Here is a 19,714-nt window from a genome sequence, read left to right on the forward strand (position 1 = left end):
TTAGTCAGGCTGGTCTCGAACTTCTGACCTTGTGATCTGCCCACCTCGGCCTCCCCAAGTGCTGGGATTACAGGCGTGAGCCACCACGCCAAGCCTTATTGATTTTTGTTTTCTCAGAGTCTCACTCTGTTGCCCAGGCTGGAGTGCACTGGCGCAATCTTGGCTTACTGCAAGCTCTGCCTCCTGGGTTCACGCCATTTTCCTGCCCCAACCTCCCAAGTTGCTGGGACTACAGGCGCCCGCCACCACGCCTGGCTAATTTTTTTTTTTTGTATTTTTAGTAGAGACAGGGTTTTACCGTGTTAGCAAGGATGGTCTCGATCTCCTGACCTCGTGATCTGCCCGCCTCGGCCTCCCAAACTTGTGGGATTACATGCGTAAGCCACTGCACCCGGCCTATTTATTTATATTTAATTTAATTACTTTTTAGAGACAGAGTCTGCCTTTGTTGCTCAGGCTGGTCTCTAAATCCTGACTTTAAGCAATACTCCTGCCTCTGCCTCCCAGTACCAGGATTACAGGCAAGAGCCACTGTGCCCACCATTTCAAAATATAGCAAAGAAACGTATTTTGAGGTAAAATATTTTTATTTCCTTTTTTATCTCTCATGTGATGTTATACTAGCATCAGGTTGGAATTTTGCTAGTCTCTTTTGTCCTTTTTTTTTTTTTTTGAGAGTCTCACTCTGTTGCCCAGGCTAAAGTGCAGTGGTTCGATTTCAGCTCGCGGCAACCTTTGTCTCCCAGGTTCAAGAGATTCTCCTGCCTCAGCCTCCTGAGTAGCTGGGATTATAGGTGTGCACTACCATGCCCAGCTGATTATTGTATTTTTAGTAGAGACAGGGTTTCACCATGTTGGCCAGGCTGGTCTCAAACCCCTGATCGGCCCGCCTGAACTAATTTTTCAGGAGTTTGGGGGTCCTCTTGGACAAATGGGGATCCATTCAGTCAGTTCGGGGGCTTAAAATGTTATTTTTTTTCTCTCTCTCTCTCTCTCTCTCTATCTCTATCTATCTATTTTTTGAGACAGAGTTTCGCCCTTGTTGCCAAGCCTGGAGTTCAATGGCCCAGTCTCAGCTCACCACAACCTCCGCTTCTTGGGTTCAAGCAATTCTCCTGTCTCAGCCTCCTGAGTAGCTGGGACTACAGGCACACGCCACCACACCTGGCTAATTTTTGTATTTTTAGTAGAGATGGGGTTTCACCATGTTGGCCAGGATGGTCTCAATCTCTTGACCTTGTGATCCACCCACCTCGGCCTCCCAAACTGCTGGGATGACAGGCATGAGCCACCGCGCCCAGCCTAAAATTTTATTTTCCACAATTCTAACACCCAGAAGTGAGATTGCTGGATTTTTGATTTCTGAATTAAGCACAAAGTTTCCTGACCTGTGTCCCAAGAGTTGCCTTTACAGTCCCACTGATTTGTTGATCTAGTTCTTAGAAATCTTCATTAAGACCAGGCATGGTGGGCCGGGCGTGGTGGCTCACGCCTGTAATCCCAGCACTTTGGGAGGCCGAGGCAGGCGGATCACAAGGTCAGGAGATCGAGACCACGGTGAAACCCTGTCTCTACTAAAAAATACAAAAAATTAGCCGGGTGCGGTGACGGGCATCTGTAGTCCCAGCTACTCAGGAGGCTGAGGCAAGAGAATGGCGTGAACCCGGGAGGCGGAGCTTGCAGTGAGCCGAGATCACGCCACTGCACTCCAGCCTGGGCGACAGAGCGAGACTCCGTCTCAAAAAAAAAAAAAAAAAAAAGACCAGGCATGGTGGCTCACACCTACAATCCCAGTACTTTGGGATGCCAAGGAGGGTGGATCACCTGAGGTCAGGGGTTCGAGACCAGCCTGCCCAACATGGTGAAACCTTGTCTGTACTAAAAATACAAACATTAGCCGGGCATGGGCGCCTGTAATCCCAACTACTTGAGAGGCTGAGGCTGGAGAATTGCTTGAACCCAAGAGGCAGAGATTGCAATGACCAGAGACCACCAATTACACTCCAGCCTGGGTGACAAGAGTGAAACTCCGTCTCAAAAAAAAAGAAAAAGAAAAAGAAATCTTCATTAAATTAGATCTTTCTCTGCCTTTTCATTTGGTATAAATCTGGCTTAGAGAAGCAGACACTGCCTACATGCATTTAATGACTGTAAGAAAGCAGCAACTCCCAAAGGACACAAATTAAGGATGAAAGTCGCTAACTGCTCTTGTATGATGGAGAGCTATGTCAGGAAGTGAAGAAATTTCCTCTTTTGTTATTTAAAAGGGAGACTAAGAGACTGTGGTTAGCAATTCATAATAGCCTGTGTCTCCAGCCCATGAGAGTCACTTGGGGCTGTCGCGGTGGCTCACGCCTGTAATAGCAGCACTTTTGGAGGCTGAGGCGGGCAGATCACTTGAGGTCAGGAGCTTGAGACCAGCCTGGCCAAGCTCTTTAGTAGAGATGAGGTGAATCCTCGTCTCTACTAAAAACATAAAAATTAGCTGAGTCTGGTGTCAGGCACCTGTGATCTCAGCTACTCTGAAGGCTGAGGCAAGAGAATCGCTTGAAGCCGGGAGGCAGAGGCTGCGGTTTCCTGAGATCATGTCATTGCACACTCACCTGGGCGACAAAGCAAAACTCCGTCTCAAAAAAAAAAAAAAAAATGGCCGGGCGCGGTGGCTCACACCTATAATCCCAGCACTTTGGGAGGCCACAAGGTCAGGAGATCGAGAGCATCCTGGCTAATGCGGTGAAACCCTGTCTCTACTAAAAATACAAAAAATTAGCCGGGGGCAGTGGTAGGCACCTGTAGTCCCAGCCTACTCTGGAGACTGAGGCAGGAGAATGGCGTGAACCTGGGAGGCGGAGCTTGCAGTGAGACAAGATGGCGCCACTGCACTCCAGCCTGGGTGACAGAGCGAGACTCGGTCTCAAAAAAAAAAAAGGGGAGGCATTTGTGACCTTGATTCACCAGGTGTGGGGGCGCACCCCTGTAATCCCAGCTACTCCAGAGGCTGAGGCAGGAGAATCACTTGAACCTGGGAGGCGGAGGCTGCAGTTAGCTGAGATCAGCCATTGAACTCCAGCCTGGGCAACAAGAGCGAAATTCCTTTTCAAAAAATAAATAAATAAATTAGCCAGGTGTGATGGCACCCGCCTGTAGTCCCAGCTGCTTGGGAGGCTGGGTGGGAGGATCACTCAAGCCCAGAGGTCAAGGCTACGGTGAGCAGAAATCGTGCCACTGCACTCCAGCCTGGGTGACAGAGTGAAACCCTATCTCAAAAAGATAAAATAAATAAGTCCAGGTGCAGTGGCTCACCTCTGTAATCCCAGCACTTTGGGAGGCCGAGGCAGGTGGATCACCTTAGGCCAGGAGTTTGAGACCAACCTGGCCAACATGATGAAACCCTGTCTCTACTAAAAACGCAAAAATAGCCAGGTGTGGTGGTGCGCACCTGTACTCTCAGCTACTTGGTAGGTTGAGGCGGAAGAATTGCTTGAATCTGTGAGGTGGAGGTTTCAGTGAGCCGGGATGGCACCACTGCACTCCATCTTGGGTGACAGAGTGAGACCCTGTCTCAAAAAATAAATAAATAACAAAAAAAGAAACAGAAGACAGCCTTTTCGGCCGGGCGCGGTGGCTCAAGCCTGTAATCCCAGCACTCTGGGAGGCTGAGACGGGCGGATCACGAGGTCAGGAGATCAAGACCATCCTGGCTAACACGGTGAAACCCCGTCTCTACTAAAAATACAAAAAAAAAAAACTAGCCGAGCGAGGTGGCGGGCGCCTGTAGTCCCAGCTACTCGGGAGGCTGAGGCAGGAGAATGGCGTAAACCCGGGAGGCGGAGCTTGCAGTGAGCTGAGATCCGGCCACTGCACTCCAGCCTGGGTGACAGTGAGACTCCGTCTCAAAAAAAAAAAAAAAGAAGACAGCCTTTTCAAGAAAAAGGAATGACTGGTCAACTATGTCAAACACTTAGGTCAGAGGCCTTTGAACAAGAGCAACTCTATCTTGAATTAGAGCAGGGTAAAATGAGGCTGAGACCTCCTGGGCTGCATTACCAGGATATCAGGCATTCTACGTCACAGGAATGTGAAGAAATTTCTTCAATTCCTACAGCCCAAGGTACAGGTCACAAAGACTTTGCTGATAAAACCAGCATGTGGTAAAGAAGCCAGCCAAAGACCACCAAAACCAAGATGGCGACGAAAAGCGACCCCTCGTCATCCTCACTGCTCATTATATGCTTATAATTCATTAGCACACCAAAAGACACTCCCACCAGCACCATGAAGGTTTACAGATGTCATGGCAAAGTCAGGAAATTATCCAATAAGTCTAAAAAGGGGAAGAGCCATCAGTTCCGGGAATTGCCATGCCTTTCCCAGAAATCTCATAAATAATCCACCCCTTGTTTAGTATATAATCAATAAATAATCATAAAAGTAGTCAACCAGTAGCCCTCGGGGCTGCTCTGGCTATGGAATAGCCATTCTTTTATTTCTTTACTTTCCTAATAAACTTGTTTTCACTTTACCATCCGGAGGTGTCTGAATTCTTTCTTACTTGAGGCCCAGGAACCCCCTCTTGGGGTCTGAATAGGGACCCCTCTGTGGTAACACTTCAAAGAGATCAAGAACAGGTCGGGCGCAGTGGCTCATGCCTATAATCCCAGCACTTTGGGAGGCCGAGGTGGGTAGATCACTTGAAGTCAGGAGTCCAAGATCAGCCTGGCCAACATGGTGAAACCTCATCTCTACTAAAAATACAACAATTGCCGGGCGCAGTGGCTCACATCTGTAATCCCAGCACTTTGGGAGGCCGAGGCGGGTGGATCACGAGGTCAGGAGATCGAGACCATCCTGGCTTACACGGTGAAACCCCGTCTCTACTAAAAATGCAAAAAACTAGCCGGGCGAGGTGGCGGGCACCTGTAGTCCCAGCTACTCGGGAGGCTGAAGCAGGAGAATGGCGTGAACCCGGGAGGCGGAGCTTGCAGTGAGCCGAGATCGTGCCACTGCACTCCAGCCTGGGTGAGAGTAAGACTCCGTCTAAAAAAAAAAAAAAAAAGTACAACAATTAGCTGAGCATGGTGGCACACACCTGTAATCCCATCTACACAGGAGGCTGAGACAGAAGAATTGCTTGAACCCAGAACCCAGGAGGCAGAGGACGCAGTAAGCCATTGCACTCCAGCCTGGGCAACAAGAGCTAAACTCTGTCTCAAAAAAAAGAACAGAGACTGAAAACAAAAGGCCTTTTTTTTTTCCTGACACAGTGTCTCTGTCACCCGAACTGGAGTACATGGTGTGATCTCAGCTCATTTTCACCTTGACCTCCTGGGCTCAAGTGATCCACCCACCTCAGCCTCCTAAGTAGCTAGGACTACACCACACATGGCTAATTGTTTTGTGTGTGTGTGTGTGTGTGTGTGTGTGTGAAATGGAGTCTCACTCTGTTGCCCAGGCTGGAGTGCAGTGATGTGATCTCAGCTCACTGCAATCTCCACCTCCCAGTTTCAAGCGATTCTGTGATCCTCAGCCTCCCAGGTAGCTGGGATTACAGACACAAGACACCACGCCCAGCTAATTTTTTTTTTTTAAACAGAGTCTCACTGTGTTGCCCAGGCTGGAGTGCTGGAGTGCAGTGACACGATCTCGGCTCACTACAACCTCTGCCTCCCAGGTTCAAGCAATTCTCCTGTCTCAGCCTTCCAAGTAGCTGGGACTACAGGGGCCCGCCACCACACCCAGATAATTTTTCTATTTTTAGTAGAGACATTCACCATGTTGGTCAGGCTGGTCTCAAACTCCTGACCTCAGGTGATCTGCCCACCTTGGCCTCCCAAAGTGCTGAGATTACAAGCGTGAGCCACTGTGCCAGGCCACATGGCTAATTTTGGGTTTGGTTTTTTTTGGGTTTTTTTTGGTAGAGACAGGTTTTCACGATGTTGCCCAGGCTGATCGTGAACTCCTGGGCTCAGGCAATCTGCCCACCCAAAATAACAGGATTATAGGCATGGGCCACTGTGCCCAGCCTGAAAAAAAGGTCCTTTGAATTTGACAATTGAGTGGCTTGCAGTGTATCCATTTTGGTAGCTTGGGGGAGTGTGAACCAATGAATGAATAGCAAAGAAGTACCTTTAGTAAGAATAGTTTGTGGAGTAATCTTAGAAATGTGGGCCGGGCGCGGTGGCTCAAGCCTGTAATCCCAGCACTTTGGGAGGCCAAGACGGGCGGATCACGAGGTCAGGAGATCGAGACCATCCTGGCTAACACAGTGAAACCCCGTCTCTACTAAAAAATACAAAAAACTAGCCGGGCGAGGTGGCGGGCGCCTGTAGTCCCAGCTACTCGGGAGGCCGAGGCAGGAGAATGGCGTGAACCCGGGAGGCGGAGCTTGCAGTGAGCTGAGATCCGGCCACTGCATCCCAGCCTGGGCGACAGAGCAAGACTCTGTCTCAAAAAAAAAAAAAAAAGAAAAAAAAAAAAAGAAATGTGGAAAAAGTTTAACAGACCACAGCATAAAAAGGAGGCCTGAGGAAAGATTTGTTTTGTCTTGCTTTTTAGAATGGAACACCTAAGCATATTTGTAGACAAAATGGAAAGATTAAGGGAATAAACTGCAAATTCATACTCCTGGAAAAGGCCGGAGACAATGACATTAAGAACACACACAGATGGCCAGGCACTGTGGCTCACACTGTAATCCCAGCATTTTGGGAGGCTGAGGTGGGCGGATCACCTGAGGTCAGGAGTTCGAGACCAGCCTGACCAACATGGCAAAACCCCGTCTCTACTAAAAATACAAAAAATTAGCCGGGCGTGGTGGCACATGCCTATAATCCCAGGCTGAGCAGAAGAATCACTTGAATGTGATAGGCAGAGGTTGCATCGAGCTGGGAACACACGCAGAAAAGATCATCCTGTGCTTGAAGGGGGACACTTTTTTTTTAAATTTATTATTATTGTTGTTTTAATTGAGACAAGGTTTGGATCTATTGCCCAGACTGAAGTGCAGTGTCATGATCTCGGCTCCCTGCAACCTCCAGAAGAAGGACACGTCTATAGAGATGGAAGCACAACAAGATTTCACAAGTTAGATACTACATGGGAGTTAGATATTAATTTCCATGTTGTAGTACCTAACAAACCTGCAAACAGAAAGCTTAAGTGATCTGAGGTCCTCTGCTGTAAAAAATATTTCTGTCATGGATCTGGCACCTAATTCATTCATTCAACAAATATATATTGAGCGGGCAGTCATGGTGGCTCAAGCCTGTAATCCCAGCACTTTGGGAGGCCAAGATGGATGGATCACTTGAACCTAGGAGTTCGAGACCAGCCTGAGCAACGTGGCAAAACCCCATCTCTACAAAATACTTTTTTAAATTAGCTGGGAGTGGTAGTGCACACCTGTAGTATCAGCTACTTGGGAGACTGAGGTGGGAGGATCACCTGAGCCTGGGAAGGTCAAGGCTGCAGTGAGCCATAATCACATCACTACACTCCAGGCTGAGCAACGGAGGCTGTGTCTCAAAACAAAATGTGTGTATGTATATATATATGTGTGTGTGTGTGTATATGTGTGTGTGTGTATGTATATTCTTTGTGTGTATACACACAGATACACACAGAGCAAGAGAGAGAGAGTGCAAGCGCCAGAATCAAGTTTAAAAGCCCTTCCCTTAGACTTACTTTCATCTCCTTCCCTCTTCCCATGCCTTCTCTCTTTCCTTTGGCTTTTATCCTCTCCTGCCTCATACCAGACCTTGTTCTCCCTGTTATCCTGTCTTCATCAACCCCTCCTCTCTTTCCACTGCCTTCTTTTCTCACCCATCAAACATGATAAAACATCCCATTCCTAAACAAGCCACAAAAAAATCCCTTTCCTCAACTACTAAATATAAACAATATTAAATCATATTTCTACTCCTCCATCTGTCCCTTTCAGTCTCAGCTAATGGTGTCAAATTTCACCCAGTCTCCCAAACTAGAAACCTCCTTCTCTGACTCCTTTTCTAACTGGTCTTCAAGGTTAGAAATACATTAAAATTCGCCAGGCGCGGTGGCTCGAGCCTGTAATCCCAGCACTTTGGGAGGCCGAGACGGGCGGATCACGAGGTCAGGAGATCGAGACCATCCTGGCTAACACGGTGAAACCCCGTCTCTACTAAAAATACAAAAAACTTAGCCGGGCGAGGTGGCAGGCGCCTATAGTCCCAGCTACTCGGGAGGCTGAGGCAGGAGAATGGCGTAAACCCGGGAGGCGGAGCTTGCGGTGAGCTGAGATCCGGCCACTGCACTCCAGCCTGGGTGACAGAGCGAGACTCCGTCTCAAAAAAAAAAAAAAAAAAAAAAAAAAAAAGAAATACATTAAAATTCTGGGTTAGCTTTATCTGTTCATTCCTACTGCCACTGCTTTAGTTCTGGGTGTAATCTCTTGCCTAAACTACCATGACTGGTTTGTCCATAGTTTTTCTCCATTACAGCTAAATTATTATTATTATTATTTTTTTTTTTTTTTTGAGACAGAGTCTCACTCTGTCACCCAGGCTGGAGTGCAGTGGCCGGATCTCAGCTCACCGCAAGCTCCACCTCCCGGGTTTAAGCCATTCTCCTGCCTCAGCCTCCCCAGTAGCTGGGACTACAGGCGCCCACCACCTCGCTCGGCTAGTTTTTTTTTTTTTGTATTTTTAGTAGAGACGGGGTTTCACCGTGTTAGCCAGGATGGTCTCGATCTCCTGACCTCGTGATCCACCCGTCTCAGCCTCCCAAAGTGCTGGGATTACAGGCTTGAGCCACCGCGCCCAGCCACAGCTAAATTATTAATATATTTAACAAACATTGTTGAGCAACTACTATGTGCCAGGGACTGAGAATAGTGAGAAAAGTATGACAGCAGTGCTCTCACTCAAGAAATGTGTCCACTAGGCCATGCACAGTAACTCATGCCTGTAATCCCAGCATCACCATATACCACATCTGGCTAATTTTTTATTTTCGTAGTGACAGGCTCTCCCTATGTTGTCCAGGTTGGTCTCAAACTCCTGGGTTCAAGCAATCCTCCCGTCTTGGCCCCCCAAGTACTGGGATTACAGGAATGAGCCACCCTGCCCACTCAGGGGTCTTATTTTCTATAATATAAACATAATATAAGGTGATGTTTGGGGTAGAACAGTGGTCCTCAATGTTTTTGGCACCAGAAATGGGTTTTGTGCAAGACAAGTTTTTCCATGGTGAGGGAATAGTTTTGGAATGAAACTGTTCCATCAAGCATTAGATTCTTGTAAGTGGCCACGCACAGTGGCTCACTCCTGTCATCCTAGCACTTTGGGAGGCTGAGGCTGGTGGATCACCTGAGGTTAGGAGTTCAACACCAGCCTGGCCAACATCACAAAACCCTGTCTCCACTAAAAATACAAAAATTTGCTGGGCACAGCAGGGCGCGGTGGCTCATGCCTGTAATCCCAGCACTTTGGGAGGCTGAGGCAGGCGTATCACAAAGTCAGGAGATCGAGACCATCCTGGCTAACACGGTGAAACCCCGTCTCTACTAAAAATACAAAAATTAGAAGGGCATGGTGGCAGGCGCCTGTAGTCCCAGCTGCTTGGGAGGCTGAGGAAGGAGAATGGCCTGAACCTGGGAGGTGGAACTTGCAGCGAGCCGAGATCACACCACTGCACTCCAGCCTGGGCGACAGACCGAAACTCCGTCTCAAAATAAATAAATAAATAGCCAGGTGCGGTGGCAAGCACCTGTAATCCCAGCTACTCAGGAGGCTGAGGCAGAAGAATCGCTAGAACCCGGGAGGCAGAGGTTGCTGTGAGCGAACATCACACCACTGCACTCCACCCGGGGTGACAGAGATCCTGTATCAAAAAAAAAATAAAGATTCTCATAAGGCGAGCGCAACCTAGATCCCTGGAATGTGCAGTTCTCAATAGGGTTCGCACTCCTATGAGGATCTAATGCCATCACTGATCTGATAAGAGGGAGAGCTCAGGCGGTAATGCTGGCTCACACAGCACTCTTCTCTTGCTGTGTGGCTCCTTTCCTAATAGGCCATGGACCAGTATCTATCCACAGCCTGGGATTGCCCCAGCCTGGAGGTTGGGGACGTAGGGGTAGAAGAACTTTTTTTTTTTTTTTTTTTGGAGACAGAGTCCTGATCTGTGTCCCAGGCTGAGAGTACAGTGGCACGATCTCAACTCACTGCAACCTGCACCTCTGGGTTCAAGCAATTCTTCTGCCTTAGCCTTCCAAGTAGCTGGAACTACAGGCGTGTATCACCACGCCCAGCTAATTTTTTTTTTTTTTTTTTTTTTTTTTTTTTTGAGATGGAGTTTTACTCCTCTATCGCCCAGGCTGGAGTGCAATGGCGCAATCTTGGCTCACTGCAACCTCTGCTGCCTGGGTCCAAGCAATTCTCCTGTCTCAGCCTCCTGAGTAGCTGGGATTCCAGGCACCTGCCACCGCGCCTGGCTAATTTTTGTATTTTTAGTAGAGACGAGTTTTTACCATCTTGCCCAGGCTGGTCTTGAACTCCTAACCTCATGATCCACCTGCCTCGGCCTCCCAAAGGGCTGGGATTATAGGCATGAGCCACCGCACCTGGCCTAATTTTTGTATTTTTAGGAAAGACGGGTTTTGCCCTGTTGGCCAGGCTGTCTCGAACTCCTGACCTCAAGTGATCCACCCACCTCAGTCTCCCAAAGTAACGGGTTTACAGGCATGAGCCACCGTGACCAGCAGGAGACAATTTATATTTTTATTTTTTATATTTTTTGTTTATTTATTTTTGAGATGGAGTCTTGCTCTGCTGCCCAGGCTAGAGTGCAGTGGTGCGATCTCGGCTCAATGCAACCTCCGCCTTCTGGGTTCAAGTGATTCTCCTGCCTCAGCCTCCCCAGTAGCTGGGACTACAGGCACGGGCCACCATGCCCAGCTAATTTCTTTTGTTGTTGTTTTTTGAGATGGAGTCTTGTTCTGTTGCCCAGGCTGGAGTGCAGTGGCGCAATCTTGGCTCATTGCAAGCTCTGCTCCCGGCCTCACACCATTCTCCTGCCTTAGCCTCCCGAGTAGCTGGGACTACAGGCACCCACCACCACGCCCAGCTAATTTTTTTTTTTTTTGTATTTTTAGTAGAGATGGGGTTTCACCGTGTTAGCCAGGATGGTCTCGATCTCCTGATCTTGCGATCTGCCCGCCTCAGCCTCCCAAAGTGCTGGGATTACAGGCATGAGCCACCGCACCTGGCATAATTTCTTGTATTTTTAGTAGAGACAAGGTTTCACCATGTTAGCCAGGATGATCTCGATCTCCTGACCTTGTGATCTGCCCACCTCAGCCTCCAAAGGCTGGAATTACAGGTGTGAGCCACTGCGCCCGGCCACCATTTTAAAAATACTTCAATGCATGTCATTTTTACAGGTAAATACCTTTTTAGCTTTTTTTGAGACAGACTCTCACTCTGTTGCCCAGGCTGGAGTGCAGTGGTGCAATCTTGGCTCACTGAAACCTCTGCCTCCCAGGTTCAAGCGGTTCTCCTGTCTCCGCCTCCCGAGTAGCTGGGACTACAGGCGCATGTCACCACGCCCGGTTAATTTTTCTATTTTTAGTACAGACAGGGTTTTACCATATTGGCCAGGCTGGTCTCAAACTCCTGACCTTGTGATCCGCCCACCTTGGTCTCCCAAAGTGCTGGGATTACAGGCATGAGCCACAGGGCCCGGTGTGTAAATAGCTTTTAAAAGACTCTTCTTTCCTGTAAAGATGTTCATGTTGATGCCGGCCCAAGACACACTGGTAGTGCAAACCAAAACTCAGAGTATGAGCTCCCTGTCTTTTCTCTGCCATTGTATTGAGTGTGGTTGACTCTGTTTCTGGCCATGTCTTCTCAAGAGACTTTAATTAAGTGATTCCTGGCCAAGAAACAAAAGCAAAATCATCCCATTCCCCATTGGATTTGGAAGAAAACTTAAAATAAAATCAGGTACTACTCCAAGAGGAGACATTAGAGGAGAAGAACTAAGGAATATAAAGAATTGCACATGAGACAGCACACATTTCTGCTGTATCAAGGTCACTATGATCTTACCACATCAAGCTGAAAATATCTGGACAGTCGGATATGTTTTCTTGGGTAATGTTTTTTCTTTGTTGATATGCTGTGCACTAGTAGGCTGGTTCAGTAATAAATATCTGAGACATTTTGTTTGAACGACAACAATAACAAAAAAAAAAAAAACCTCAGAATATAAGAAAACTCAGTCAGGCATGATGGCTCACTGCTGTAGCCCAAGCAACTCAGGAGGCTGAAGTGGGAAGATCACTTGAGCCTAGAAGATTGAGGCTGCAATGGGCCACGATCATGCCCCTGTACTTTGGCTTGGGCGACAGAGAGATATTGTATCAAAAATAACCACATAAAAAAAAAAGGACACCAGAAAACTACTCAGCACAAAATACAGTACTCTTTGTTTGTTTTTTTTTTTTTTTGAGACGGAGTCTCGCTCTGTTGCGTAGGCTGGAGTGCAGTGGCCAGATCTCGGCTCACTGCAAGCTCCGCCTCCTGGGTTCACGCCATTCTCCTGCCTCAGCCTCCCGAGAAGCTAGGACTACAGGTGCCCGCCACCTCGCCCGGCTAGTTTTCTTTTTTTGTACTTTTTAGTAGAGACGGGGTTTCACCGTGTTCGCCAGGATGGTCTTGATCTCCTGACCTTGTGATCCGCCCGTCTTGGCCTCCCAAAGTGCTGGGATTACAGGCTTGAGCCACCGCGCCCGGCCAACAGTACTCTTTGTAAAACTTTCTCCAAACCAAATGAATAGGCTATGCTTTTTTTTTTTTTTTTTTTTTTTTTTTTTGAGACAGAGTTTCACTCTTGTTGCCCAGGCTGCAGTGCAATGGCATGATCTCTGCTCACTGCATCCTCCACCTCCTGAGTTCCAGCGATTCTCCTGCCTCAGCCACCCAAGTAGCTGGGATTACAGGTGCACACTACCATGCCTGGCTAATTTTGTCTTTCTAGTAAAGACAGAGTTTCACCATGTTGGCCAGGCTGCTCTCGAACTCCTGACCTCAGGTGATCTGCCCGCCTAGGCCTCCCAAAGTGGTGGGATTACAGGCCTGAGCCACTGCCTCCGGCCCTAGTAGGCTATGCTTCAACATTGTTGAGAAGATAATAATGGCATCAGATAATTTTTTTTTTCAGAGACAGGATCTGGCTATGTTGCCCAGGCAGGTTTTTGTTTTTGTTTTTTTGTTTTGTTTTTGAGATGAAGTCTCGCTTTGTCGCCCAGGCTGGAGTGCAGTGGCACCATCTTGGCTCACTGCAACCTCTGCCTCCCAGATTCAAGCGATTCTCCTGCCCCAGCCTCCCGAGTAGCTGGGATTACAGGCACCTGCCACCGCACCCAGCTAATTTTTGTATTTTTAGTAGAGACGGAGTTTCACCATGTTGGCCAGGCTGGTCTCGAACTCCTGACTTCAGGTGATCCGCCCACCTCGGCCTCCCAAAGTGCTGGGATTATAGGCGTGAGTCACCGCGCCCGGCCAGGTTTTTGTTTTTGTTCCTGTTTTTGTTTTGTTTTGAGACAGTCTTGCTCTGTAGCCCAGGCTGGAGTGCAGTGGCACCATCTCAGCTCACTGCAAGCTCCGCCTCCTGGTTCCACACCATTCCCCTGCCTCAGCCTCCCGAGTAGCTGGGACTACAGGTGCTGCCACCACGCCCAGCTAATTTTTTGTATTTTTAGTGGAGACGGGGTTTCACCGTGTTAGCCAGGATGCACCTGACCTCGTGATCTGCCCACCTCAGCCTCCCCAAGTGCTGCAATTACAGGCGTGAGCCACCACACCCAGCCTGTTTCTGTTTTTGTTTTGAGACAGAGTCTCGCTCTGTCATCCCGGCTGGAGTACAGTGATGCATTCTTGGCTCACTGCAACCTCTGCCTCCTGGGTGCAAGCGATTCTTCTGCCTCAGCCTCACAAATAGCTGGGACTGCAGGCATGTACCACCACACCCAGCTAATTTTTGTATTTTTAGTAAATATGGGGTTTCACCATGTTGACCAGGCTGTTCTTGAACTCCTGACTTCAGATGATCTACCTGCCTCGGCCTCCCAAAGTGCGGGGATTACAGGTGTGAATCACTGTTCGCGGCCACCCAGGCAGGTTTTGAACTCCTGGCCTCAAGCCATCCTCCCACCTTCACCTCCCAAAATGTTGGGATTACAGGCATGAGCCACCATGCATGGCCTAAAACATAAGTAATTTAAAAAATGATTTTATTTGCCGGGCACAGTGGCTCACGTCTGTAATCCCAGCACTTTGGGAGGCTGAGGCAGGCAGACCACCTGAGGTCAGGAGTTCAAGACCAGCCTGGCCAACATGGTGAAACCCCGTCTCTACTAAAAAAATAAAAATAAAAAATTAGCCGGACGTGGTGGCAGTTGCCTGTAATCCCAGCTACTCGGGAGGCTGAGGCAGGAGAATTGCTTGAACCCAGGAGGTAGAGGTTCCCATGAGCTGAGATTGCGCCACTGCATTCCAGCCTGGGCGACAGAGCAAGACTCCATCTCAAAAAAAAAAAAACAGGCCGGGCGCGGTGGCTCAAGCCTGTAATCCCAGCACTTTGGGAGGCCGAGACGGGCGGATCACGAGGTCAGGAGATCGAGACCATCCTGGCTAACACGGTGAAACCCCGTCTCTACTAAAAAATACAAAAAACTAGCCAGGCGAGGTGGCGGGCGCCTGTAGTCCCAGCTACTCGGGAGTCTGAGGCAGGAGAATGGCCTAAACCCGGGAGGCGGAGCTTGCAGTGAGCTGAGATCCGGCCACTGCACCCCAGCCTGGGTGACAGAGCGAAATTCTGTCTCAAAAAAAAAAAAAAAAAAAAACCAACAACTTATTTTTTCAAAGACAGGGTCTCCCTACATTGCACAGGCTGGACTTGAACTCTTGGGCTCAAGCAATCCTCCCACCTCAGCCTCTCAAGTAGCTTGGACTACAAGTGGCTCCTAGTGATGTTTATATTAAGCTGGGTCATAATATCTCTTTTAAGGTTTATGGCCATTTTTTTTTTTTTTTTGAGACAGAATTTCGCTCTTGTTGCCCAGGCTGAAATGCAATGGCATGATCTTGGCTCACTGCAACCTCTGCCTCCCAGGTTCAAGCAATTCTTCTGCCTCAGCCTCCCAAGTAGCTGGGATTACAGGTGCCTGCCACCACGTCCAACTAATTTTTGTATTTTTAGTAGAGATGGGGTTTTGCCCTGTTGGCCAGGCTGGTCTTGAACTCCTGACCTCAGGTGATCCACCTGCCTCAGCCTCCCAAAGTGTTGGGATTACAGGCGTGAGCCACTGCACCCGGCCCAGTTTTTATTCCCTATACCCAAGAGACATTTTTACCATTCTGCACCCTTTCCCTTTGACTTCCTAATACAAAACTAACAACTTCTAAGTTGTTATCTTGTTAGAAAGCCCCCTTAATAAAATAGAACTTTTCTCACCATCGATTAACAATTTTTTTAATTGCTCAAGTCAGTCTATAAAGTTCTCTTTTGCAATTTGTGACTCTGGACATATATTTAAATTCAGTCCTTACAGGAAGATCGATTGAACCCCAGAAGTCAAGACTGCAGTGACCTGTGATACCACTACTGCACTCCAGCCTGAGTTACAGAGTGAGACTCTGTCTCAAAAATAAATAAATTCAATCCTCAGAAAAATATCAGGGAGAACATGGATGCTATAACTGACAGAATGCTTCTACATCCCTTTTACAAATTTTTTTCAATTGTCCTAGTAATTTCTTTCCTCTTAGGCAATTGTTAGATTGTTAGATTAAACTTTTTTTTTTCTTTTGAGACAGCGTCTTGCTGTGTCACCCAGGCTGGAGGTCCTGGTTACATTATGGGTCACTGCAGCCTGGACCTCCTGGGCTCAAGCAGATCCTCCCACTTCAGTCTCCAGTGTAGCTGAGACTATAGGCACAAGCCACGACACTCACCTAAGGATTCAACTTTTGAAACAGGATCTAATACTTGCCAAATATTTTCTAGTTTCTTCCAATTCAGGCTGCAGATTCTTTTGCCAAAACCTCTGGCTCATAATATGTTTGAATCTAGATTTTGCCCCTATACAAACTGAACTTCTTAGTGAATTTGAAAAAGGAATCTGGTTCAACTTGGGTTCCACTGGCTAATGGTTGAGATAACATCTAAATGCATGGATAAACCTGATTACAAATTATTTGTGATCTTTTGAGAGAGAAGCCATTTTCAGAGCTACATTAACATGAAATCCCTTGAAATATGTTTAGCAAAGACGACACAGGGAAGTAAATAAGCAATGGCAGTATGTGTGTAAATAACAGTGAATTAGGCTGGCACGGTGGCTCACACCTGTTATCCCAGCACTGTGGGAGGCTGAGGCAGGCGGATTACTTGAGACTAGGAGTTCAAGACCAGCCTGGGCAACATGGCAAAACCTTGTCTCTACTAAAAATACAAAAATTAGGCAGGTGTGGTAGCGCAGGCCTGTAATCCCAGCTATAAGGGAGGCTGAGGTGGGAGAATCACTTGAACTCAGAAGGTGGAGGTTGCCGTGAGCCAAGATCACATCACTGCATCAGCCTGGGCACCAGAGCGAGACTCCGTCTCAAAATACAAAACAAAACAAAACCCTATGAATTAGGATGCAGTGGGTTTGAATTTTTTAAAATGTATTATAAAAGGCAGTTTTTCCCGCAATACTTCTTTTGATAAGGGAAATTGCCAGTAATTTGGAGTTGCAGTCATGTAATTGCTACCTTCAGTTCCGTTCTTTCATTTTAAATTCATCTTATACCTTATCACCAAATTAATTTACAACACAAGAGAACTACTCTCCTACTTAAAAAAAAACTTCAGGCTGGGCACAGTGGCTCAAGCCTGTAATACCAGCACTTCGGGAGGCCGAGGCGGGCGGATCACAAGTCAGGAGAGAGGGACCATCCTGGCTAACACAGTGAAACCCTGTCTCTACTAAAAATTAAAAAAAAAAAAAAAAAAAAAATTAGCCGGGCATGGCGGCGGGCACCTGTAGTCCCAGTTACTCTGGAGGCTGAGGCAGAACAGCGTGAACGCAGGAGGCGGAGCTTGCAGTGAGCCGAGATCGCGCCACTGCACTCCAGCCGTGGCAACAGAGCAAGACTCAGTCTCAAAAAAACAAAAAACCACCAACCCCCCCCCCCAAAAAAAAATTAAAAAAAACTTCAATAGTGTCCCACTGTCAGAGAAATAAGTTAAAAACAATTAGCCTGGCCAGGCACAGTGGCTCACGCCTGTAATCCCAGCACTTTGGGAGACCAAGCGGGGACGAATCACGAGGTCAGGAGTTCAAGACCAGCCTGATCAACATAGTGAAACCGTGCCTCTACTAAAAATGCAAAAATTAGCCGGGCATGGTGGTGTGCCCATAGTCCCAGCTACTCTGGAGGCTGAGGCAGGAGAATCGCTTGAACACAGGAGGCGGAGGTTGCAGTGAGCCAAAACACTTATTAAGCTGTGTGGACCATGACGTTATTGCTGTCAGGAAATTTTTTTTAAAAGTTGTGTGGACTGGCTGGGCAAGGTGGCTCATGCCTGTAATCCCAGCACTTTGGGAGGCCAAGGTGGGTAGATAACCTGAGGTCAGGAGTTCGAGACCAGCCTGCACAACCTGGTGAAATCCCATCTTCACTAAAAATACAAAAATTAGCTAGGCGTGATGGGGAGCGCCTATAATCCCAGCTACTCAGGAGGCTGAGGCAGGAGAATCACTTGAACCCGGGAGGCGGTGGTTGTAGTAAGCCAAGGTTGCGCCACTGCACTCCAGCCTAGGCAACAGGGTGAGACTCCGTCTGGGAAAAAAAAAAAAAGCCTGACATTCAGTGCCACCATTATTTGGTTGTGACCTACCTTTTTTTTTTTTTTTTTTTGACACAGAGTCTCACTCTGTTACCCAGGCTGGAGTACAGCGGTACAATCTAGACTCGCTGCAACCTGCGTCTCCTGGGTTCATGAGATTCTCCCACCTAAGACTCCTGAGTAGCTGGGATTATAGGCGCACCATGCCCAGCTAATTTTTGTATTTTTAGTAGAGATGCGGTTTCACCATCTTGGACAGGCTGGTTTCAAACTCCTGGCCTCAAGTGATCTGCCTGCATCGGCCTCTCAAAGTGCTGGATTACAGGCATGAGCCACCGTGCCCGGCCATGACCTACCTTCTTGAACATATCTTGAATTTACTCCCTTACACTCTGGACTACTTAGGCTAGAGATTGGCAAACTACAGCCTGCACACCAAATCCGGCCCCCCTGTCAGTTTTCGTCTGATGTAAGAGTTACAGTTTTCACTTTATTTATCTATTTAGAGACGGAGTCTCGCTCTGTTGCCCAGGCTGGAGTGCAGTGGCGCGATCTTGGCTCACGACAACCTCTGCCTCCCCTGTTCAAGTGATTCTTCTGCCTCACCCTCCAGAGTAGCTGGGACTAATAGGCACACCAAGCACACCCGGCTAATTTTTGTATTTTTAGTAGATACGGGGTTTCACTATGTTGGTCAGGATGGTCCCCTCTCTCTTGACCTTGTGATCCACCTGCCTTAGTGTCCCAAAGTGTTGGGATTACAGGCCTGAGCCACGGCACCCGGCCTAATTTTTATTTATTTATTTTTTTGAGAGGAAGTCTCCCTCTGTCGCCCAGGCTGGAGTGCAATGGAAGACTCTTAGCTCACTGCAACCCCCGCCTCCTGGGTTCAAGCGATTCTCCTGCCTCAGCCTCTGGAGTAGCTGGGATTACAAACGCCCACCATCACGCCCTCTTAATTTTTTTCCCCCCATACAGAGTCTTGCTCTGTTACCAGGCTGGAGTGCAGTGGCGCGATCGGCTCACTGCAATCTCTGCCTCCCGGGTTCAAGCAATTCTCCTGCCTCAACCTCCCGAGTAGCTGGGATTACCAGCGCCCACCACCACACCCGGCTAATTTTTTTTTTTTTTTTTTTTTTTTTTTTTTTTGAGGCGGAGTCTCGCTCTGTCGCCCAGGCTGGAGTGCAGTGGCACGATCGATCTCGGCTCACTGCAAGCTCCGCCTCCCGGGTTCCCGCCATTCTCCTGCCTCAGCCTCCCGAGTAGCTGGGACTACAGGCGCCCGCCACCTCGCCCGGCTAATTTTTTGTATTTTTAGTAGAGACGGGGTTTCACTGTGTTAGCCAGGATGGTCTCGATTTCCTGACCTCGTGATCCGCCCATCTCGGCCTCCCAAAGTGCTGGGATTACAGGCTTGAGCCACCGCGCCCGGCCCTAATTTTTGTATTTTTAGTAGAGATGGGGTTTCACCACGTTGGCCAGTCTGGTCTCAAACTCCTGACCTCGTGATCCGCCTGCCTCGGCCTCCCAAGGTGCTGGGATTACAGGCGTGAGCCACCGCGCCAGGCCAACTTCCCTTTTTTTTTTTTTTTTTTTTTTTTTGAGACAGGGTCTCACTCTGTCGCCCAGGTTAGAGTGCTCCCTGCAACGTCCACCTCCTGGGTTCGAGCTATCCTCCAGCCTCATACTCCCTAGTATTTGGCATTACAGGCGCGTGCCACCACGCCCTGCTAATTAGTAATTTCAGTAGAGATGGGGTTTCACCATGTTGGGCAGGTGAAACTCCTGACCTCAGGTGATCCGCCCACCTCAAGCTTCCCAAAGTACTGGGATTACAGGC

Source organism: Macaca nemestrina, chromosome 10 (genome assembly GCF_043159975.1).
Source record: "Macaca nemestrina isolate mMacNem1 chromosome 10, mMacNem.hap1, whole genome shotgun sequence".
Taxonomy (NCBI): Eukaryota; Metazoa; Chordata; class Mammalia; order Primates; family Cercopithecidae; genus Macaca; species Macaca nemestrina.